Source organism: Rutidosis leptorrhynchoides, chromosome 1 (genome assembly GCF_046630445.1).
Source record: "Rutidosis leptorrhynchoides isolate AG116_Rl617_1_P2 chromosome 1, CSIRO_AGI_Rlap_v1, whole genome shotgun sequence".
NCBI classification, from domain to species: domain Eukaryota; kingdom Viridiplantae; phylum Streptophyta; class Magnoliopsida; order Asterales; family Asteraceae; genus Rutidosis; species Rutidosis leptorrhynchoides.
This window is the reverse complement of record NC_092333.1, coordinates 412204413-412231778: the sequence shown is the minus strand read 5'-3', so window position 1 is coordinate 412231778 and position 27366 is coordinate 412204413.

Genomic DNA, 27366 nt, shown 5'->3' with positions numbered 1-27366 from the left:
TGAAGAATTGTTTAGTTTCATATGTTATAATCAACTTTTTGATTCATTTTAATTGTCCAAAGTTAGCAGTCTCATAGTCCGATTGTCCAATGGTCCAATAGATTCATATATAAATTAAATATATAATATTCGAATTAATTAATACATATCGTGACCCGTGCACCGGTCTCAGTATTGATCACAACTCAAACCATATATATATTTTGGAATCCACCTCAACCCTGTATAGTCAACTATAGAGAGTCTATGGTCGTTCCGAAATATATGTATAGATGGGTTGATATGATAAGTCGAAACCTTGTATACGTGTCCCGTTATTTAAAGTGCGTAAAATAAATAAATGTATATCATGACCCATTATACAACGTGTTGTCTCAGAATTAATCCGACGTATTGTTGTACATGTGTCCCGACAGTGCAGAAATAAAAATTGCGAGAATGTAATTTGCGATAAATTAAATGTTAATCAGTTAGCTGGGAACAGTTAGCCGGAACAGTTAGCGTGAAATCCTTAACAGATTTTCAATTAGTTAATTCGTGTGTTTCTAACAATTTTTAATTTGTCCAATGTTTCTTCTTTATGCCACTTGTTGGATTCGGATAGGTAAAAATCCAAATATGAAATTTGAATGGAAATGGTTATTCTGTGATGAACGGATACGTATATCGGTGATTGTAAGTAGGATAGTAAATGACCGTTGAATCAGATTCGAAGAATGTACAGTGTAACTTGTTAATGTGAATTTTATATATTCCTTGGGTACTACCCACCCGTTAAAATATTTTCATCATTAACAGTTTGTACTAAAGAATTTTTAATTACGATCTTTATGAAAATATACTTGCGTATATATTTTCTTCAGATGTAATTATGGATTTAATGAGTTAATAAGATTTTATACTCATTTGATTTATTGTTAGCACTTGATTACATGATCTCTAAAACTTTAGAGATTACATAATTGCCATGCCGGACGAAGGTAAATGAGGTAAAACAATATGTAGAACGAAATTATTCGATGTAGAACGATATGTAGAACGAAGATCATACTCGAAGTATAGATGGGGATATTGAGGCGTGTGATGTTGATATCCGAGATACAAATTGTGATGTTGAGGTTTACAACGTGGTTGTGGTTTGGGGTTGATAAGGGTACTATTGGCGTTGATGATGGTGATGCTGACTATGCTGCTGGTGTTGCTGCTGGTGTTTGTAACCTTCGCACCATGTTCTCCAAAGTCATCACGTGAGTGCGAAGTTCGTTGACTTCTACTAATACACCGGGATGATTGGCGGTTGGAGCGAGCGAATGAACAAGATTCGAAATATGGGATAGTATATAATCGTGACGAGATACCCTAGAAATGAGAAAGAAAATGGTTTCTCGAACAGGTTCGCCGGTATGTGTTTCAGGTTCATCTCCAAGAGAGCAATTTGGTGGATGGAGGGAATCTTCGATGTGAAATGATTTTCAAATATCGGATGATATTCTAACTATATAGAATATCTATATATATAATACTAAAGATTTCGTAAACTACAGAGGAACCTACGGCATATGTCAGGCAAGTCTACAGATGCGCTAAGATATGAATTATCAGATATGCTAAGATATGAATTTCGTCTATACACTATCGATGCACTAAATGCAGTAGGACATGTCTAGACTTGAGAATGATAGGCAGGCAATTTTCTAAGGATGATAAGCAGATGATTTCCGATTAGAATGATAAGCAAAACTTTTGACATGCAGACACGGTCGAAGTCCAGACTCATTAATGTATCTAAACAAATTACCAGTTAGACACACTAATGCAGACCTGGTTCGCTAAGACCAACGCTCTGATACCAACTATGACGACCGGTCCTAATCGTCCCGGACGTAGTCTTCAACAGTTGGTCCCATTGCGATGATCGACTTCAAATAATATCTTTAACATGAGTTAATGCACAGCGGAAGACTTAATTCGTACCTGAGAATAACATACTTTAAAACGTCAACATAAAGTTGGTGAGATATATAGGTTTGATGCTAGCAGCGTTATAACTATGGACCACAAGATTTCATATTTATACATAATACACTCCTCGTGTGTGAAAAGTCGTTGAGCACTTGGTAACCATACTTAACAATTAAATCACAGCAGCATATTCTTAAATAAACCCTACACCGTACCAAGTGTAGTAACGAAACGAAGTACTGTGCAACCGGTTAAAACTGGTCGTCCAGCCCGGTTGGGGTTGTCAGGCCCGATAGATCTATCAACAGGATTCGTGTTTACGCTCCTCACGTAAATATTAGCTACCAAGTATAAAGAAATATACCATGGTACAACTCAACGTAGAATTTATTTTGATCACTTGTGTCCATAACGTAAATCATTTATAAAAACAGCACATGTATTCTCAGCCCAAAAATATTTAAAGTTTAAAAGGGACTATATACTCACCATACTGTATTTTGTAGTAAAAATACATATAACATCATTGAACAAGTGTAGGGTTGGCCTCGGATTCACGAACCTATATTATTTATATACGACAAATAATATTATAAACACATAATAGTAATCAAACAAATTTTAAATGTTATTATTAGTGATATAGTTGTTATATTTAATATTTTATAGGTTTCATTATTTAACTACATATATTTATTTTATATAAAAGAAAATATTAATATAGTTCAGTTATGCGTACTAAATATTTTTATATAATTAATCTTTATTTAATATATTTATAATACTAAACATAATAATAATAATAACATTAATAATAATAATAATAATTTCAATAATAAAATTATAATTTTGGTAATAAATGTTAATTTCAATGATAATAAAATTTTAATAAAATTTACAAATTTAAAAATAATAATACATTTAGTAATAAAAATACTATAATACTAATAATAATGATGATAATAATAATAATAATTAAAATATCAATTTATACCTTAATAAGATTAAAAAGGAAGAAACTGTCTATGTCGGGACTCGAACCTAGGACCTTTCCCAACTGACAAACAACTCTAACCACTCGTCCAGTATTGTTTTTCCGAAATAACTTGCAACCCAAATATATTTATCCCGTTTGTAAATCTCGTTCCAGTCCAAACAGAACCTCTAGACTGGCCTTCGGCCCAACAAACATTTATCAGGCCTTGGACCAACAACAAAGTAAGGCCCTCGACCCAATCTCATAAATCCCCATTTAATCGTTTAATGAAGTCCAACAGCAATTCATGACCCAAGTATATTTTGTCTTAGTTAAAAAAAACCACGTAAATTGAAAAGTAACAATAGGGTTCCTAGTCGGTGGAAAAAAAGAAAAGAAACAACAGAAAGTAGTCGCTTTCTTTACAGCTCGATATCATTATTATATAGTCGCTATCATTATCATCAATGATTTTATATCCCGTAATCATCATCATTCGTTCATCATGTATACATTTATCATCAATCGTATCATCATTATTATTGATTCAATCATCGTCACTGAATTAGAAATAGAAGCAGGTACATAACTTTTGAATCACGAAGCAGGATTTGCATCTGTTGCAGCAACCATTCGATGTAAACAAAAGAAATTGTAATCGTAGCAGGTGCAACTGGATCATACGTGTGATGGTGGTTATATAGTTATCTTTGGGTGTCGAATGGAAACTTAGAAGTGGGTTTGTAGTTTCAACGAAGAGAGGGAAGAGAGAGAGAGGTGGAGATAGGGCTATGGTGGCGGTGGTTTCTGCAGGGGTGTCGGCCGATGGTGGCTATGTATTATGGTGGTTAAGTGGCGGTCGTACAGATTATAGAAACACAAGTTTTTGGTGTTCTCTTTATGAAGGTGTTTCGGTGGTGGTGATTCAAGTTGCAACAATAGGAGCTCATGATTGTAGAGAGAGATTGAAGATGAAGTGGGTTTATGACTTCATGGTGGTGATTTAAGGTGATTAATGGTTTGGTGGTTGATGAAGCCACGATGATGGTGGTTTTAAATGAGTCTCCGAAAAGTGATAATCAAATGGTCTTCATTTGTGTTTGTTCCATCGAGCAGCAAATTTCCTTTGAACCGAAAGACATAAAACATACGAGAGAGAGATAGGGATGTTTTGTGGTGATGGTTCTTGTTGGTTTTCGACATCATAAAAAATATAAATGGGATTCATGGATGATGGTTTTTAGTTACAAAAGAAAGAGTGATGTTTTCGTGTTTTTGTACCAAAGAAGAAATGAGAGAGAGATTGTGATATAGATATTTAGTGGTTCACATGTAAACAGAAGAAAATAAAGAATGAATGTGATCTGTACCAGAATTTGTTTGCATCTTTAATTGGATTCCTCTTGTAACCATATAAGGGACATAAATAAAATTAAATACTGTAGGATCGGGATTTGAAATTGATTCCACAAAACTCGTTTGTTATGTTATGCTTAATAATAAAATATATTGATAATAATTACTAATAATAATATTCATAATAATATTAAATAATAATAATAATATTGATAAGGTTATTATTAATGAGAATACTAGTATTAATAATAATAATATTAGAATAATTATAATTTGGATATAACCATTTACATATAGATTTATTTTAATCACAACTTTATTATTTTATATATTATATATACATATCTATATACACATAAATGTTCGTGAATCGTCAGACTTTGTCAAAAGGGTAACTAATCATCCAAATATAGATTTCAGACTTTCTAGACTCAACATTAAGGTTTTTGCTTATCGTGTCGAAAACATATAGAGTTTAAGGTTTAAATTTGGTCGGAAATTTCCGGGTCGTTACACATTGCCTGAAGGGAATGATGATTTTGTGATTTATTGTGACGCATCAAAGCAAGGTATCGGTTGTGTATTAATGCAATGAACGAAGGTGATTGCTTATGCGTCTAGATAATTGAAGATTCACTAACAAAATTATACGACGCATGATTTGGAATTAGGCGCGGTTGTTTTTGCATTAAAGACTTGGAGGCACTACTTATATGGGGTCAAAAGTATTATATATACCGACCACAAAAGTCTTCAACATATATTTAATTAGAAACAACTGAATATGAGGCAGCATAGGTGGATTGAATTGTTGAATGATTACGACTTTGAGATTCGTTACCACCCGGGGAAGGCAAATGTGGTAGCCGATGCCTTGAGTAGGAAGGACAGAGAACCCATTCGAGTAAAATCTATGAATATAATGATTCATAATAACCTTACTACTCAAATAAAGGAGGCGCAACAAGGAGTTTTAAAAGAGGGAAATTTAAAGGATGAAATACCCAAAGGATCGGAGAAGCATCTTAATATTCGGGAAGACGGAACCCGGTATAGGGCTGAAAGGATTTGGGTACCAAAATTTGGAGATATGAGAGAAATGGTACTTAGAGAAGCTCATAAAACCAGATACTCAATACATCCTGGAACGGGGAAGATGTACAAGGATCTCAAGAAATATTTTTGGTGGCCGGGTATGAAAGTCGATGTTGCTAAATATGTAGGAGAATGTTTGACGTGTTCTAAGGTCAAAGCTGAGCATCAGAAACCATCAGGTCTACTTCAACAACCCGAAATCCCGGAATGGAAATGAGAAAATATTACCATGGATTTCATCACTAAATTGCCAAGGATTGCAAGTGGTTTTGATACTATTTGGGTAATAGTTGATCGTCTCACCAAATCAGCACACTTCCTGCCAATAAGAGAAGATGACAAGATGGAGAAGTTAGCACGACTGTATTTGAAGGAAGTCGTCTCCAGACATGGAATACCAATCTCTATTATCTCTGATAGGGATGGCAGATTTATTTCAAGATTCTGGCAGACATTACAGCAAGCATTAGGAACTCGTCTAGACATGAGTACTGCCTATCATCCACAAAATGATGGGCAAAGCGAAAGGATGATACAAACGCTTGAAGACATGCTACGAGCATGTGTTATTGATTTCGGAAACAGTTGGGATCGACATCTACCGTTAGCAGAATTTTCCTACAACAACAGCTACCATTCAAGCATTGAGATGGCGCCGTTTGAAACACTTTATGGTAGAAAGTGCAGGTCTCCGATTTGTTGGAGTGAAGTGGGGGATAGACAGATTACGGGTCCGGTGATTATACAAGAAACTACCGAGAAGATCATCCAAATTCAACAACGGTTGAAAACCGCCCAAAGTCGACAAAAGAGCTACTCTAACATTAAAAGAAAAGATATAGAATTTGAAATTGGAGAGATGGTCATGCTTAAAGTTGCACCTTGGAAAGGCGTTGTTCGATTTGGTAAACGAGGGAAATTAAATCCAAGGTATATTGGACCATTCAAGATTATTGATCGTGTCGGACCAGTAGCTTACCGACTTGAGTTACCTCAACAACTCGCGGCTGTACATAACACTTTCCACGTCTCGAATTTGAAGAAATGTTTTGCTAAAGAAGATCTCACTATTCCGTTAGATGAAATCCAAATCAACGAAAAACTTCAATTCATCGAAGAACCCATCGAAATAATGGATCGTGAGGTTAAAAGACTTAAGCAAAACAAGATACCAATTGTTAAGGTTCGATGGAATGCTCGTAGAGGACCCGAGTTCACCTGGGAGCGTGAAGATCAGATGAAGAAGAAATACCTGCATCTATTTCCAGAAGATTCGTCAACACCTTCAACAGCTTAAAATTTCGGGACGAAATTTATTTAACGGGTAGGTACTGTAGTGACCCAAACTTTTCCATGTATATATATATTAATTGAGATTGATATTTACATGATTAAATGTTTCCAAGATGTTAAGCAATCAAACTTGTTAAGACTTGATTAATTGAAATATGTTTAATATAGACAATTGACCACCCAAGTTGACCGGTGATTCACGAACGTTAAAACTTGTAAAAACTATATGATGACATATATATGGATATATATATAGTTAACATAATACTATGATAAGTAAACATATCATTAAGTATATTAACAATGAACTACATATGTAAAAACAAGACTACTAACTTAATGATTTTTAAACGAGACATATATGTAACGATTATCGTTGTAAAGACATTTAATGTATATATATCATATTAAGAGATATTCATACATGATAATATCATGATAATATAATAATTTAAAATCTCATTTGATATTATAAACATTGGGTTAACAACATTTAACAAGATCGTTAACCTAAAGGTTTCAAAACAACACTTACATGTAACGACTAACGATGACTTAACGACTCAGTTAAAATGTATATACATGTAGTTTTTTAATATGTATTTATACACTTTTGAAAGACTTCAATACACTTATCAAAATACTTCTACTTAATAAAAATTCTTACAATTACATCCTCGTTCAGTTTCATCAATAATTCTACTCGTATGCACCCGTATTCGTACTCGTACAATACACAGCTTTTAGATGTATGTACTATTGGTATATACACTCCAATTGTAGTGACCCGAACTTTTCCATGTTTATATATATTAATTGAGATTGATATTTACATGATTAAATGTTTCCAACATGTTAAGCAATCAAACTTGTTAAGACTTGATTAATTGAAATATGTTTCATATTGACAATTGACCACCCAAGTTGACCGGTGATTCACGAACGTTAAAACTTGTAAAAACTATATGATGACATATATATGGATATATATATAGTTAACATGATAATATGATAAGTAAACATATCATTAAGTATATTAACAATGAACTACATATGTAAAAACAAGACTACTAACTTAATGATTTTTAAACGAGACATATATGTAACGATTATCGTTGTAAAGACATTTAATGTATATATATCATATTAAGAGATATTCATACATGATAATATCATGATAATATAATAATTTAAAATCTCATTTGATATTATAAACATTGGGTTAACAACATTTAACAAGATCGTTAACCTAAAGGTTTCAAAACAACACTTACATGTAACGACTAACGATGACTTAACGACTCAGTTAAAATGTATATACATATAGTGTTTTAATATGTATTTATACACTTTTGAAAGACTTCAATACACTTATCAAAATACTTCTACTTAACAAAAATGCTTACAATTACATCCTCGTTCAGTTTCATCAACAATTCTACTCGTATGCACCCGTATTCGTACTCGTACAATATACAGCTTTTAGATGTATGTACTATTGGTATATACACTCCAATGATCAGCTCTTAACAGCCCATGTGAGTCACCTAACACATGTGGGAACCATCATTTGGAAACTAGCATGAAATATCTCATAAAATTACAAAAATATGAGTAATCATTCATGACTTATTTACATGAAAACAAAATTACATATCCTTTATATCTAATCCATACACCAACGACCAAAAACACCTACAAACACTTTCATTCTTCAATTTTCTTCATCTAATTAATCTCTCTCAAGTTCTATCTTCAAGTTCTAAGTATTCTTCATATATTCTACAAGTTCTAGTTACATAAAATCAAGAATACTTTCAAGTTTACTAGCTCACTTCCAATCTTGTAAGGTGATCATCCAACCTCAAGAAATCTTTGTTTCTTACAGTAGGTTATCATTCTAATACAAGGTAATAATCATATTCAAACTTTGGTTCAATTTCTATAACTATAACAATCTTATTTCAAGTGATGATCTTACTTGAACTTGTTTTCGTGTCATGATTCTGCTTCAAGAACTTCGAGCCATCCAAGGATCCGTTGAAGCTAGATCCATTTTTCTCTTTTCCAGTAGGTTTATCCAAGGAACTTAAGGTAGTAATGATGTTCATAACATCATTCGATTCATACATATAAAGCTATCTTATTCAAAGGTTTAAACTTGTAATCACTAAACACATGTTCTATATCTATATGATATGCTAACTTAATGATTTAAAATCTGAAAACACGAAAAACACCGTAAAACCGGATTTACGCCGTCGTAGTAACACCGCGGGCTGTTTTGGGTTAGTTAATTAAAAACTATGATAAACTTTGATTTAAAAGTTGTTATTCTGAGAAAATGATTTTTATTATGAACATGAAACTATATCCAAAAATTATGGTTAAACTCAAAGTGGAAGTATGTTTTCTAAAATGGTCATCTAGACGTCGTTCTTTCGACTGAAATGACTACCTTTACAAAAACGACTTGTAACTTATTTTTCCGACTATAAACCTATACTTTTTTTGTTTAGATTCATAAAATAGAGTTCAATATGAAACCATAGCAATTTGATTCACTCAAAACGGATTTAAAATGAAGAAGTTATGGGTAAAAACAAGATTGGATAATTTTTCTCATTTTAGCTACGCGAAAATTGGTAACAAATCTATTCCAACCATAACTTAATCAAATTGTATTGTATATTATGTAATCTTGAGATACCATAGACACGTATACAATGTTTCGACCTATCATGTCGACACATCTATATATATTTCGGAACAACCATGGACACTCTATATGTGAATGTTGGAGTTAGCTATACAGGGTTGAGGTTGATTCCAAAATATATATAGTTTGAGTTGTGATCAATACTGAGATACGTATACACTGGGTCGTGGATTGATTCAAGATAATATTTATCGATTTATTTATGTACATCTAACTGTGGACAACTAGTTGTAGGTTACTAACGAGGACAGCTGACTTAATAAACTTAAAACATCAAAATATATTAAAAGTGTTGTAAATATATTTTGAACATACTTTGATATATATGTATATATTGTTATAGGTTCGTGAATCAACCAGTGGCCAAGTCTTACTTCCCAACGAAGTAAAAATCTGTGAAAGTGAGTTATAGTCCCACTTTTAAAATCTAATATTTTTGGGATGAGAATACATGCAGGTTTTATAAATGATTTACGAAATAGACACAAGTAATCGAAACTACATTATATGGTTGAATAATCGAAATCGAATATGCCCCTTTTTATTAAGTCTGGTAATCTAAGAATTAGGGAACAGACACCCTAATTGACGCGAACTCTAAAGATAGATCTATTGGGCCTAATAAACCCCATCCAAAGTACCGGATGCTTTAGTACTTCGAAATTTATATCATATCCGAAGGGTGTCCCGGAATGATGGGGATATTCTTATATATATGAATCTTGTTAATGTCGGTTACCAGGTGTTCACCATATGAATGATTTTTATCTCTATGTATGGGATGTGTATTGAAATATGAAATCTTGTGGTCTATTGTTACGATTTGATACATATAGGTTAAACCTATAACTCACCAACATTTTTGTTGACGTTTAAAGCATGTTTATTCTCAGGTGAATACTAAGAGCTTCCGTTGTTGCATACTAAAATAAGGACAAGATTTGGAGTCCATGTTTGTATGATATTGTGTAAAAACTGCATTCAAGAAACTGATTTCGATGTAACATATTTGTATTGTAAACCATTATGTAATGGTCGTGTGTAAACAGGATATTTTAGATTATCATTATTTGATAATCTACGTAAAGCTTTTAAACCTTTATTTATGAAATACAGGTTATGGTTCGTTTTAAAAATGAATGCAGTCTTTGAAAAACGTCTCATAGAGAGGTCAAAACCTCGCAACGAAATCAATTAATATGGAACGTTTTTAATCAATAAGAACGGGACATTTCAGTTGGTATCAGAGCGTTGGTCTTAGAGAACCAGAATTTTGCATTAGTGTGTCTTATCTAGTTTGTTAGGATGCATTAGTGAGTCTGGACTTCGACCGTGTTTACTTGAAAAATGATTGCTTACCAAATTTTGTTGGAAACTATATATTTTTAACATGTGAATATTATGTGATATATTAATCTCTTAACGCGTTTGATATTATGTGATAGATGTCTACCTCTAGAACAAGTCCCATTAACTCACCTAATAATAATGAAGAGTCAAATGTAAATTGGAATGATTCGTGGACTGATTCACAAGTTCCCGAAGAGGAACCAGAAGAAGAGTCGGAACCGGAAGAAGAATCGGAACCGGATGAAGAAATAGAACCGGTGGGGGAAATAATAAAATGGTTAAGTAAAAGAAAATCCTCAACCAACTGACCAAGGTTAATTATGGTCAATGGTGTTTCCGCCAAGGAAGCAAAATATTGGGAGGATTACCAATTCTCCGATGAATCGGATTCCGACGAGAATTCCGATGATGTTATAGAAATTTCCCCAACTGAATTTAAAAAGGCAAAAGAAAATAATAAGGGAAAGGGCACAAAAATAGAGGAATCTAATTCCAACCCCGATGAACTTTATATGTATCGTCAACCCCCGAAGTCCTTAAGTTGTAACAATGACCCGGGAACCTCTAAACCACTAGGTTTTTCTAAACCAATGTGGATAACGACGGCTCGTATTAGGGGAACATCATATATCCCTAGAAACTTGGCAAAACGAACCAAAACCGAAGAAGAAGAAACAAGCGAGTCGGAATAAGATAGTTGTATTCGTGTTGTGTAATATAAGTAATATAGTGTGCTTATGCTTTATGATATATGTAAAAATTGCTTGTATTAATAAGTATTTTTTTTATGAATCTAACTCTTGTCTATTTTACAGTATAAAAACACAAAATGGATAGACAACCCAATATTTTAAGAGACCTACCCGAAGACATGATTGATGAAATCTTGTCTAGAGTCGGTCAGAATTCTTCGGCCCAACTATTTAAGGCGAGATCAGTTTGTAAGACATTCGAAGAACGTTCCAAGAATGCCTTGGTTTATAAAAGGCTTTCGTTCGAAAGATGGGGGATATCACATTGGGAAATCCATAAGTTACGATGTGTTTACTTTTACGCATATATTGCGGGGAACCCAAATGCTATTTTACGCAATGGGTTAAGAAATTATTTTGACTCAATATATCCGAATATTGGACTTCGTGATTTAGAAAAAGTGGCTAACATGCAACATAAAGAAGCATGTTATGCTTACGGATTAGTAATGTTCGCTTCTCACCAAAGTGAGAACAAGAACATCGGGCTACAACTATTAAACAAAACGTTCCCACAAGTGACGGAGTCGGTAATTGGGGTAAGAAATGAGGGTTTTAGATTGTTACGGGACTGTTGGACATTACGTAACCCTCGTCCCTTTGACGACGTTACAACACGCTGTCTTATCAACGGTCATAACGGTTATGTTCCACAAGACCAAGGATGGGAAGTAGTCCTAGTAAAACCAGAATGCATGACTTGTTTCTGGACGTATGAATTACGTGTCTTTATTGCCTTTGCTGAACGACTTGTGTACTAGCTAGAATTATCTTCACAACTATCTTGTATCAAAGTTATTGTGTGCTATATTTCATGCTTTATGTAAAATAAGCGCTATTGTAAGTTTGTAAAATATTGTATAAAAGTTTGAACGCGAAATATTATTACAATCAGTTTTTCATATAGAATTGTAGTAGTTGAATTGTATATTAGCTACTAAGTATGAACTTAACGGGTAGGTACTACCCGAATTTAAACTTATAAAACGCTAATATGAAGAAAAAGCTTTTATAAATGAGTTCATATTATGCTACGAAATACTATTAACTACTCTTAATATTCTGTATGATTAACTTGTTCCATTTGACTATTTTGAAGGAAATGGCACCGACTTCTCGACACACCGTGAATATGAATGAAGAGGAATTCCGTACTTTTCTAGCTTCAAACATAGCCGCAGTACAGGCTGCGCTACATACCAACAATAACCTTGGATCTGGCAGTACAGGAAATTATGTAGGATGCACCTACAAAGAATTCACTGCCTGCAAACCTTTGGAATTTGATGGAACCGAAGGACCGATCGGATTGAAACGGTGGACCAAGAAGGTCGAATCGGTGTTTGCCATAAGTAAGTGTACTGAAGAGGACAAAGAAAAGTACGCTACGCATACCTTCACAGGTTCTGCGTTAACATGGTGGAATACCTATCTAGAGCAAGTGGGACAAGATGATGCGTACGCACTACCGTGGTCAGCATTCAAGCACTTGATGAACGAGAAGTACCGTCCCAGAACCGAGGTCAATAAGCTCAAGACAGAACTTAGAGGGTTACGAACCCAAGGATTTGATATTACCACGTACGAAAGACGATTCACAGAATTGTGCCTATTGTGTCCGGGAGCATTCGAAGATGAGGAAGAGAAGATCGACGCGTTTGTGAAAGGATTACCGGAAAGAATCCAAGAAGATATAAGTTCACACGAGCCCGCCTCCATACAACAGGCATGTAGAATGGCTCACAAACTAGTGAACCAGATTGAAGAAAGAATTAAAGAACAGACTGCTGAAGAGGCCAATGTGAAGCAAGTCAAAAGAAAGTGGGAGGAAAACGGTGATAAGAATCACCAATACAACAACAACAGCAATTACAACAATAATCGCAACAATTATCCCAACAATCGCAACATCAATCGCAACTACAACAAATGGCCCAACAACAACAACAACAACAACAACAACAACAGCAACTACAACAATCATCCCAACAATAATAATAACCGCAACAACAACAACAACAATCAGAAGCAGCTATGCCAAAGGTGTGAAAAGAATCACTCGGGGTTCTGCACCAAATTTTGCAACAAGTGTAAAAGAAATGGTCATAGCGCGGCGAAGTGTGAGGTCTACGGACCAGGGGTTAATAGAACGAAAGGAACAAATGGTGTCGGAACGAGTAATGGCGGAGCAAGTAGTGTCGGAGCAAGTTATGCCAATGTAGTTTGTTATAAATGTGGAAAACCGGGCCACATTATTAGAAATTTCCCGAACCAGGAGAACACGAATGGACAAGGCAGCGGAAGAGTTTTCAATATTAATGCGGCAGAGGCACAGGAAGACCCGGAGCTTGTTACGGGTACGTTTCTTATTGACAATAAATCTGCTTACGTTTTATTTGATTCGGGTGCAGATAGAAGCTATATGAGTAGAGATTTTTGTGCTAAATTAAGTTGTCCATTGACGCCTTTGGATAGTAAATTTTTACTCGAATTAGCAAATGGTAAATTAATTTCAGCAGATAATATATGTCGGAATCGAGAAATTAAACTGGATAGCGAAATATTTAAGATTGATTTGATACCACTAGAGTTAGGGAGTTTTGATGTGATAATCGGTATGGACTGGTTGAAAGAAGTGAAAGCAGAGATCATTTGTTACAAAAATGCAATTCGCATTATACGAGAAAAAGGAAAACCCTTAATGGTGTACGGAGAAAAGGGCAACACGAAGCTACATCTTATTAGTAATTTGAAGGCACAAAAACTAATAAGAAAAGGTTGCTATGCTATTCTAGCGCACGTCGAGAAAGTACAAACTGAAGAAAAGAGCATCAATGATGTTCCCATTGCAAAAGAATTTCCCGATGTATTTCCGAAAGAATTACCGGGATTACCCCCACAGCGATCCGTTGAATTTCAAATAGATCTTGTACCAGGAGCTGCACCAATAGCTCGTGCTCCTTACAGACTCGCACCCAGCGAGATGAAAGAACTGCAAAGCCAATTACAAGAACTTTTAGAGCGTGGTTTCATTCGACCAAGCACATCACCGTGGGGAGCTCCTGTTTTGTTTGTCAAGAAGAAAGATGGTACATTCAGGTTGTGTATCGACTACCGAGAGTTGAACAAACTTACCATCAAGAACCGCTACCCACTACCGAGAATCGACGACTTATTTGATCAACTACAAGGCTCGTCTGTTTATTCAAAGATTGACTTACGTTCCGGGTATCATCAAATGCGGGTGAAAGAAGATGATATTCCAAAGACTGCTTTCAGAACACGTTACGGTCATTACGAGTTTATGGTCATGCCGTTTGGTTTAACTAATGCACCAGCTGTGTTCATGGACCTTATGAACCGAGTGTGTGGACCATACCTTGACAAGTTTGTCATTGTTTTCATTGATGACATACTTATTTACTCAAAGAATGACCAAGAACACGGTGAACATTTGAGAAAGGTGTTAGAAGTATTGAGGAAGGAAGAATTGTACGCTAAGTTTTCAAAGTGTGCATTTTGGTTGGAAGAAGTTCAATTCCTCGGTCACATAGTGAACAAAGAAGGTATTAAGGTGGATCCGGCAAAGATAGAAACTGTTGAAAAGTGGGAAACCCCGAAAACTCCGAAACACATACGCCAGTTTTTAGGACTAGCTGGTTACTACAGAAGGTTCATCCAAGACTTTTCCAGAATAGCAAAACCCTTGACTGCATTAACGCATAAAGGGAAGAAATTTGAATGGAATGATGAACTAGAGAAAGCGTTTCAGTTATTGAAGAAAAAGCTAACTACGGCACCTATATTGTCATTGCGTGAAGGGAATGATGATTTTGTGATTTATTGTGATGCATCAAAGCAAGGTCTCGGTTGTGTATTAATGCAACGAACGAAGGTGATTGCTTATGCGTCTAGACAATTGAAGATTCACGAACAAAATTATACGACGCATGATTTGGAATTAGGCGCGGTTGTTTTTGCATTAAAGACTTGGAGGCACTACTTATATGGGGTCAAAAGTATTATATATACCGACCACAAAAGTCTTCAACACATATTTAATCAGAAACAACTGAATATGAGGCAGCGTAGGTGGATTGAATTATTGAATGATTACGACTTTGAGATTCATTACCACCCAGGAAAGGCAAATGTGGTAGCCGATGCCTTGAGCAGGAAGGACAGAGAACCCATTCGAGTAAAATCTATGAATATAATGATTCATAATAACATTACTACTCAAATAAAGGAGGCACAACAAGGAGTTTTAAAAGAGAGAAATTTAAAGGATGAAATACCCAAAGGATCGGAGAAGCATCTTAATATTCGGGAAGACGGAACCCGGTATAGGGCTGAAAGGATTTGGGTACCAAAATTTGGAGATATGAGAGAAATGGTACTTAGAGAAGCTCATAAAACCAGATACTCAATACATCCTGGAACGGGGAAGATGTACAAGGATATCAAGAAACATTTTTGGTGGCTGGGTATGAAAGCCGATGTTGCTAAATACGTAGGAGAATGTTTGACGTGTTCTAAGGTCAAAGCTGAGCATCAGAAACCATCAGGTCTACTTCAACAACCCAAAATCCCGGAATGGAAATGGGAAAACATTACCATGGATTTCATCACTAAATTGCCAAGGACTGCAAGTGGTTTTGATACTATTTGGGTAATAGTTGATCGTCTCACCAAATCAGCACACTTCCTACCAATAAGAGAAGATGACAAGATGGAGAAGTTAGCACGACTGTATTTGAAGGAAGTCATCTCCAGACATGGAATACCAATCTCTATTATCTCTGATAGGGATGGCAGATTTATTTCAAGATTCTGGCAGACATTACAGCAAGCATTAGGAACTCGTCTAGACATGAGTACTGCCTATCATCCACAAACTGATGGGCAGAGTGAAAGGACGATACAAATGCTTGAAGACATGCTACGAGCATGTGTTACTGATTTCGGAAACAGTTGGGATCGACATCTACCGTTAGCAGAATTTTCCTACAACAACAGCTACCATTCAAGCATTGAGATGGCCCCGTTTGAAGCACTTTATGGTAGAAAGTGCAGATCTTCGATTTGTTGGAGTGAAGTGGGGGATAGACAGATTACGGTTCCGGAGATTATACAAGAAACTACCGAGAAGATCATCCAAATTCAACAACGGTTGAAAACCGCCCAAAGTCGACAAAAGAGCTACGCTGACATTAAAAGAAAAGATATAGAATTTGAAATTGGAGAGATGATCATGCTTAAAGTTGCACCTTGGAAAGGCGTTGTTCGATTTGGTAAACGAGGGAAATTAAATCCAAGGTATATTGGACCATTCAAGATTATTGATCGTGTCGGACCAGTAGCTTACCGACTTGAGTTACCTCAACAACTCGCGGCTGTACATAACACTTTCCATGTCTCGAATATGAAGAAATGTTTTGCTAAAGAAGATCTCACTATTCAGTTAGATGAAATCCAAATCAACGAAACACTTCAATTCATCGAAGAACCCATCTAAATAATGGATCGTGAGGTTAAAAGACTTAAGCAAAACAAGATACCAATTGTTAAGGTTCGATGGAATGCTCGTAGAGGACCCGAGTTCACCTGGGAGCGTGAAGATTAGATGAAGAAGAAATACCCGCATTTATTTCCAGAAGATACGTCAACACCTCCAACTGCTTAAAATTTCGGGACGAAATTTATTTAACGGGTAGGTACTGTAGTGACCCGAACTTTTCCATGTATATATATATTAATTGAGATTGATATTTACATGATTAAATGTTTCCAACATGTTAAGCAATCAAACTTGTTAAGACTTGATTAATTGAAATATGTTTAATATAGACAATTGACCACCCAAGTTGACCGGTGATTCACGAACGTTAAAACTTGTAAAAACTATATGATGACATATATATGGATATATATATAGTTAACATGATACTATGATAAGTAAACATATCATTAAGTATATTAACAATGAACTACATATGTAAAAACAAGACTACTAACTTAATGATTTTTAAACGAGACATATATGTAACGATTATCGTTGTAAAGACATTTAATGTATATATATCATATTAAGAGATATTCATACATGATAATATCATGATAATATAATAATTTAAAATCTCATTTGATATTATAAACATTGGGTTAACAACATTTAACAAGATCGTTAACCTAAAGGTTTCAAAACAACACTTACATGTAACGACTAACGATGACTTAACGACTCAGTTAAAATGTATATACATGTAGTGTTTTAATATGTATTTATACACTTTTGAAAGACTTCAATACACTTATCAAAATACTTCTACTTAACAAAAATGCTTACAATTACATCCTCGTTCAGTTTCATCAACAATTCTACTCGTATGCACCCGTATTCGTACTCGTACAATACACAGCTTTTAGATGTATGTACTATTGGTATATACACTCCAATGATAAGCTCTTAGCAGCCCATGTGAGTCACCTAACACATGTGGGAACCATCATTTGCCAACTAGCATGAAATATCTCATAAAAATTACAAAAATATGAGTAATCATTCATGACATATTTACATGAAAACAAAATTACATATCCTTTATATCTAATCCATACACCAACGACCAAAAACACCTACAAACACTTTCATTCTTCAATTTTATTCATCTAATTAATCTCTCTCAAGTTCTATCTTCAAGTTCTAAGTGTTCTTCATATATTCTACAAGTTCTAGTTACATAAAATCAAGAATACTTTCAAGTTTGCTAGCTCACTTCCAATCTTGTAAGGTGATCATCCAACCTCAAGAAATCTTTGTTTCTTACAGTAGGTTATCATTCTAATACAAGGTAATAATCATATTCAAAATTTGGTTCAATTTCTATAACTATAACAATCTTATTTCAAGTGATGATCTTACTTGAACTTGTTTTCGTGTCATGATTCTGCTTCAAGAACTTCGAGCCATCCAAGGATCCGTTGAAGCTAGATTCATTTTTCTCTTTTCTAGTAGGTTTATCCAAGGAACTTAAGGTAGTAATGATGTTCATAACATCATTCGATTCATACATATAAAGCTATCTTATTCGAAGGTTTAAACTTGTAATCACTAGAACATAGTTTAGTTAATTCTAAACTTGTTCGCAAACAAAAGTTAATCCTTCTAACTTGACTTTTAAAATCAACTAAACACATGTTCTATATCTATATGATATTCTAACTTAATGATTTAAAATCTTGAAACACGAAAAACACCGTAAAACCGGATTTACGCCGTCGTAGTAACACCGCGGGCTGTTTTGGGTTAGTTAATTAAAAACTATGATAAACTTTGATTTAAAAGTTGTTATTCTGAGAAAATGATTTTCATTATGAACATGAAACTATATCCAAAAATTATGGTTAAACTCAAAGTGGAAGTATGTTTTCTAAAATGGTCATCTAGACGTCGTTCTTTCGACTGAAATGAATACCTTTACAAAAACGACTTGTAACTTATTTTTCCGACTATAAACCTATACTTTTTCTGTTTAGATTCATAAAATAGAGTTCAATATGAAACCATAGAAATTTGATTCACTCAAAACGGATTTAAAATGAAGAAGTTATGGGTAAAACAAGATTGGATAATTTTTCTCATTTTAGCTACGTGAAAATTGGTAACAAATCTATTCCAACCATAACTTAATCAACTTGTATTGTATATTATGTAATCTTGAGATACCATAGACACGTATACAATGTTTCGACCTATCATGTCGACACATCTATATATATTTCGGAACAACCATAGACACTCTATATGTGAATGTTGGAGTTAGCTATACAGGGTTGAGGTTGATTCCAAAATATATATAGTTTGAGTTGTGATCAATACTGAGATACGTATACACTGGGTCGTGGATTGATTCAAGATAATATTTATCGATTTATTTCTGTACATCTAACTGTGGACAACTAGTTGTAGGTTACTAACGAGGACAGCTGACTTAATAAACTTAAAAAATCAAAATATATTAAAAGTGTTGTAAATATATTTTGAACATACTTTGATATATATGTATATATTGTTATAGGTTCGTGAATCAACCAGTGGCCAAGTCTTACTTCCCGACGAAGTAAAAATCTGTGAAAGTGAGTTATAGTCCCACTTTTAAAATCTAATATTTTTGGGATGAGAATACATGCAGGTTTTATAAATGATTTACGAAATAGACACAAGTAATCGAAACTACATTATATGGTTGAATAATCGAAATCGAATATGCCCCTTTTTATTAAGTCTGGTAATCTAAGAATTAGGGAACAGACACCCTAATTGACGCGAACTCTAAAGATAGATCTATTGGGCCTAACAAACCCCATCCAAAGTACCGGATGCTTTAGTACTTCGAAATTTATATCATATCCGAAGGGTGTCCCGGAATGATGGGGATATTCTTATATATATGCATCTTGTTAATGTCGGTTACCAGGTGTTCACCATATGAATGATTTTTATCTCTATGTATGGGATGTGTATTGAAATATGAAATCTTGTGGTCTATTGTTACGATTTGATACATATAGGTTAAACCTATAACTCACCAACATTTTAGTTGACGTTTAAAGCATGTTTATTCTCAGGTGAATACTAAGAGCTTCCGCTGTTGCATACTAAAATAAGGACAAGATTTGGAGTCCATGTTTGTATGATATTGTGTAAAAACTGCATTCAAGAAACTGATTTCGATGTAACATATTTGTATTGTAAACCATTATGTAATGGTCGTGTGTAAACAGGATATTTTAGATTATCATTATTTGATAATCTACGTAAAGTTTTTAAACCTTTATTTATGAAATAAAGGTTATGGTTTGTTTTAAAAATGAATGCAGTCTTTGAAAAACGTCTCATATAGAGGTCAAAACCTCGCAACGAAATCAATTAATATGGAACGTTTTTAATCAATAAGAACGGGACATTTCACCAATGATCAGCTCTTAGCAGCCCATGTGAGTCACCTAACACATGTGGGAACTATCATTTGGCAACTAGCATGAAATATCTCATAAAATTACAAAAATATGAGTAATCATTCATGACTTATTTACATGAAAACAAAATTACATATCCTTTATATCTAATCCATACACCAATGACCAAAAACACCTACAAACACTTTCATTCTTCAATTTTCTTCATCTAATTGATCTCTCTCAAGTTCTATCTTCAAGTTCTAAGTGTTCTTCATAAATTCTACAAGTTCTAGTTACATAAAATCAAGAATACTTTCAAGTTTGCTAGCTCACTTCCAATCTTGTAAGGTGATCATCCAACCTCAAGAAATCTTTGTTTCTTACAGTAGGTTATCATTCTAATACAAGGTAATAATCATGTTCAAACTTTGGTTCAATTTCTATAACTATAACAATCTTATTTCAAGTGATGATCTTACTTGAACTTGTTTTCGTGTCATGATTCTGCTTCAAGAACTTCGAGCCATCCAAGGATCCGTTGAAGCTAGATCCATTTTTCTCTTTTCCAGTAGGTTTATCCAAGGAACTTAAGGTAGTAATGATGTTCATAACATCATTCGATTCATACATATAAAGCTATCTTATTCGAAGGTTTAAACTTGTAATCACTAGAACATAGTTTAGTTAATTCTAAACTTGTTCGCAAACAAAAGTTAATCCTTCTAACTTGACTTTTAAAATCAACTAAACACATGTTCTATATCTATATGATATGCTAACTTAATGATTTAAAACCCGGAAACACGAAAAACACCGTAAAACCGGATTTACGCCGTCGTAGTAACACCGAGGGCTGTTTTGGGTTAGTTAATTAAAAACTTTGATAAACTTTGATTTAAAAGTTGTTATTTTGGGAAAATTATTTTTATTATGAACATGAAACTATATCCAAAAATTATGGTTAAACTCAAAGTGGAAGTATGTTTTCTAAAATGGTCATCTAGACGTCGTTCTTTCGACTAAAATGACTACCTTTACAAAAATGACTTGTAACTTATTTTTCTGACTATAAACCTATACTTTTTCTGTTTAGATTCATAAAATAGAGTTCAATATGAAACCATAGCAATTTGATTCACTCAAAACGGATTTAAAATGAAGAAGTTATGGGTAAAACAAGATTGGATAAATTTTCTCATTTTAGCTACGTGAAAATTGGTAACAAATCTATTCCAACCATAACTTAATCAACTTGTATTGTATATTATGTAATCTTGAGATACCATAGACACGTATACAATGTTTCGACCTATCATGTCGACACATCTATATATATTTCGGAACAACCATAGACACTCTATATGTGAATGTTGGAGTTAGCTATACAGGGTTGAGGTTGATTCCAAAATATATATAGTTTGAGTTGTGATCAATACTGAGATACGTATACACTGGGTCATGGATTGATTTAAGATAATATTTATCAATTTATTTCTGTACATCTAACTGTGGACAACTAGTTGTAGGTTACTAACGAGGACAGCTGACTTAATAAACTTAAAACATCAAAATATATTAAAAGTGTTATAAATATATTTTGAACATACTTTGATATATATGTATATATTGTTATAGGTTCGTGAATCAACCAGTGGCCAAGTCTTACTTCCCGACGAAGTAAAAATCTGTGAAAGTGAGTTATAGTCCCACTTTTAAAATCTAATATTTTTGGGATGAGAATACATGCAGTTTTATAAATGATTTACAAAATAGACACAAGTACGTGAAACTACATTCTATGGTTGAATTATCGAAATCGAATATGCCCCTTTTTATTAAGTCTGGTAATCTAAGAATTAGGGAACAGACACCCTAATTGACGCGAATCCTAAAGATAGATCTATTGGGCCTAACAAACCCCATCCAAAGTACCGGATGCTTTAGTACTTTGAAATTTATATCATATCCGAAGGGTGTCCCGGAATGATGGGGATATTCTTATATATGCATCTTGTTAATGTCGGTTACCAGGTGTTCACCATATGAATGATTTTTATCTCTATGTATGGGATGTGTATTGAAATATGAAATCTTGTGGTCTATTATTATGATTTGATATATATAGGTTAAACCTATAACTTACCAACATTTTTGTTGACGTTTTAAGCATGTTTATTCTCAGGTGATTATTAAGAGCTTCCGTTGTCGCATACTTAAATAAGGACGAGATTTGGAGTCCATGCTTGTATGATATTGTGTAAAAACTGCATTCAAGAAACTTTTTTTGTTGTAACATATTTGTATTGTAAACCATGTTGTAATGGTCGTGTGTAAACAGGATATTTTAGATTATCATTATTTGATAATCTACGTAAAGCTTTTTAAACCTTTATTGATGAAATAAAGGTTATGGTTTGTTTTAAAATGAATGCAGTCTTTGAAAAACGTCTCATATAGAGGTCAAAACCTCGTAACGAAATCAATTAATATGGAACGTTTTTAATCAATAAGAACGGGACATTTCACTTGACATCCCCGTCTGTTCCAGGTATAGAAACCCTAGCCTGAACTATAAAACAGATGTATGCTATTTGAGTTTAGTTCACATTGGATTACGTGTATTGTACATGTTGGTTGCATGTATGTTAAAACAGGGGTACTTATAATAACGTTAAAGTTTAGTTACCAGGGTTCTCAATTTCGTAGAATCTTTTGATAAACGTTTCTGGATGAAACAACTGAAATCTTGTAATCCACCTTTATATACAGAATATGCGCAACATTAAAACTATGAACTCACCAACCTTTGTGTTGACACTTTAAAGCATGTTTATTCTCAGGTTCCTAGAAGTCTTTCGCTGTTTGCTTATATGTGATACAAGCTATGTGCATGGAGTCATACATGCTTTGTTCGAGAAAATGTTGCATTCACAAAATCATCACCATGTATCTTATTTTGACTGCATTATCAACGGATGTAGTATTGTAAACTATTAATTACGGTGATTGTCTATATGTAGAAATCATCAAACGTCAAAAACCTTGGAATTTGATATTCAATTATGGGGTGCCTTTTCAAAAGAATGCAATGTTTACAAAATGTATCATGTAGAGGTCAGTACTAAAATGTCCCGTTCATATTGATTATAAACGTTCCATATTAATTGATTTCTTTGCGAGGTTTTGACCTCTATATGAGACATTTTTCAAAGACTGCATTCGTTTTTAAAACAAACCATAACCTTTATTTTAGTGACAAGGTTAAAAGGACACCACCTAGATTATCAGAAATGATAATCTAAAAATATCACACTTACACACTACCAATACATGTTGGTTTACAATATTAATATGTTACAACAAAGTAAATCTCGAATGCAGTTTTAAACAATATTATACAAGCATGCTGACACCATATCTTGTCCATATTTTAGCATGCAACAGCGGAAGCTCTTAATAATCACCTGAGAATAAACATGCTTTAAACGTAAACAAAAATGTTGGTGAGTTATATGTTTAACCTATATATTTATCAAATCGTAATAATAGACCACAAGATTTCATATTTCAATATACATCCCATACATAGAGATAAAAATCATTCATGTGGTGAACACCTGGTAACCGACATTAACAAGATGCATATAAGAATATCCCCTATCATTCCGGGAAATCCTTCGGACATGATGAAAATGAATTCGAAGTACTAAAGCATCCGGTACTTTGGATGGGGTTCATTAGGCCCAATAGATCTATCTTTAAGATTCGCGTGAATTAGTAGATCGGTTTACTAATTCTTAGGCTATCAAGCAAAATGGGCATATTCGGCTTCGATCATTCACCCATATAATGTAGTTTCAATTACTTGTGTCAATTTCGTAAAACATTTATAAAACTGCATGTATTCTCATCCCAAAAATATTAGATTTTAAAAGTGGGACTATAACTCACATTCACAGATTTTTACTTCGTCGGGAAGTAAGACTTGGCCACTGGTCGATTCACGAACCTATAACAAATATGTACATATATATCAAAGTATGTTCAAAATATATTTACAACTTTTTTAATACGTTTTAATGTTTTAAGTTTATTAAGTCAGCTGTCCTCGTTAGTAACCTACAACTATTTGTCCACAGTTAGATGTACAGAAATAAATCTATATATATTATCTTGAATTAATCCATGACCCAGTGTATACACGTCTCAGGCTAGATCACAACTCAAAGTATATATATTTTTGGAATCAATCTCAAACCTGTATAGCTAACTTAAACATTACTGCATATAGAGTGTCTGTGGTTGTTCCAAATAATATATATACATGGGTCGATATGATATGTCGAAACATTTGCATACGTATCTATGGTATCCCAAGATTACATAATATATTAGAATACATGTATAATACAATATAAGTTAGCTAGGATATGATTAATATAGATTTGTTACCAATTTTCACGTAGCTACAACAAGCAAAATTATTCAATCTTGTGTTACCCATAACTTCTTCGTTTTAAATCCGTTTTGAGTGATTCAAGTTGCTATGGTTTCATATTGAACTTAAGTTTATGAATCTAAATAGAAAAAGTATAATTTTATAGTGGTAAATACAGATTACAAGTCATTTTTTGTAAAGGTAGTCATTTCAGTCGAAAGAACGACGTCTTGATGACCATTTTGAAAAACATACTTTCACTTTGAGTTTAACCATAATTTTTGGATATAGTTTCATGTTTATAAGAAAAATCATTTTCCCAGAAGAACAATTTAAATCAAAGTTTATCATAGTTTTTAATTAACTAACCCAAAACAGCCCGCGGTGTTACTACGACGGCGTATATCCGGTTTTACGGTGTTTTTCGTGTTTTCAGGTTTTAAATCAATAAGTTAGCATATCATATAGATATAGAACATGTGTATAGTTGATTTTAAAAGTCAAGTTAGAAGAATTAACTTTTGTTTGCGAACAAGTTTAGAATTCACTAAACTATGTTCTAGTGATTACAAGTTTAAACCTTCGAATAAGATAGTTTTATATATATATGATTCGAATGATGTTCTGAACATCATTACTACCTCAAGTTTTGTGTATAAACCTATTGGAAATGAGAAAAATAGATCTAGCTTCAAAGGATCCTTGGATGGCTTGAAAGTTCTTGAAGAAAAATCATGACACGAAAACAAGTTCAAGTAAGATTTCCACTCGAAATAAGATTGTTATAGTTATAGAAATTGAATCAAAGTTTGAATATGAGTACTACCTTGTATTTGAGAGATATATTACTGTAAATAAGAAAGATTTCTTGAGGTTAGATGATCACTTGAAATGGATTTGCAAGATTGAAAGTAAGCTAGCAAACTTGGAAGTGTTGTTAGTATGTTTTTGAGTAGTTGTTTTGTATCTTGGTTTATGTATGGATTTATGAACTAGATTGAGCTAGATTTTGATGAATATGATGAAGAACACTTAGAACAAAGGAAGAACACTTGAGAGAGAGTAATTTGATGCATAAAAATTGGAATTGAAATGTGTTTATGGTTGGTGAGTGTTCACGTGAATGAGGCTTGACATATAGCCTCCATTAGTTTGTAATCTTGTGAGATATTTCATGCTAGATATTAAATGATGGTTCCCACATGGTTAGGTGACTCACAAGTCCTGCTAAGAGCTGATCATTGAAGTGTATATACCAATAGTAAATACATTTAGAAGTTAGGTATTGTACGAGTACGACTACGGTTGCATACGAGTAAAATTGTTGATGAAAATGAACGAGTATGTAAGTGTAAGAATTTTTGTTAAGTAGAAGTACTTTGATAAGTGTCTTGAAGTATTTCAAAAGTGTATGAATACATATTAAAACACTACATGTATATATAATTTAACTGAGTCGTTAAGTCATCGTTAGTCGTTACATGTAAGTGTTGTTTTGAAACCTTTAAGTTAACGATCTTGTTAAATGTTGTTAACTCATTATTTATTATGTCTAATGAGATGTTAAATTATTACATTATCATGATATTATGATGTATTAATATATCTTAATATGATATATATACATTTAAATGTCGTTACAATGATCATCGTTACATATATGTCTCGTTTCGAAATCCTTAAGTTAGTAGTCTTGTTTTTACATATGTAGTTCATTGTTAATATACTTAATGATATGTTTACTTATCATTTATCATGTTTATATATAGTGTATCAATATCTTAAAATGATTCATATGTAATTACTAAGACGTTGTTATAACGATAATCGTTATATATATCGTTTTCGAGTTTCTTAATTCAATAGTATCATTTTTATGTATATAACTCATTATTAAAATACTTATTGAGATACATACTTATCATAATATCATGTTAACTATATATATATCCATATATATGTCATCATATAGTTTTTACAAGTTTTAACGTTCGTGAATCGCCGGTCAACTTGGGTGGTCAATTGTCTATATGAAACCTATTTCAATTAATCAAGTCTTAACAAGTTTGATTGCTTAACATGTTGGAAACACTTAATCATGTAAATATCAATTTCATTTAATATATATAAATTTCGTTAAATAAATTTCGTCCCGAAATTTTAAGCAGTTGGAGGTGTTGACGTATCTTCTGGAAATAAGTGCGGGTATTTCTTCTTCATCTGATCTTCTCGTTCCCAGGTGAACTCGAGTCCTCTACGAGCATTCCATTGAACCTTAACAATTGGTATCTTGTTTTGCTTAAGTCTTTTAACCTCACGATCCATTATTTCGACGGGTTCTTCGATGAATTGAAGTTTTTCGTTGATTTGGATTTTGTCTAACGGAATAGTGAGATCTTCTTTAGCAAAACATTTCTTCAAATTTGAGACGTGGAAAGTGTTATGTACAACCGTGAGTTCT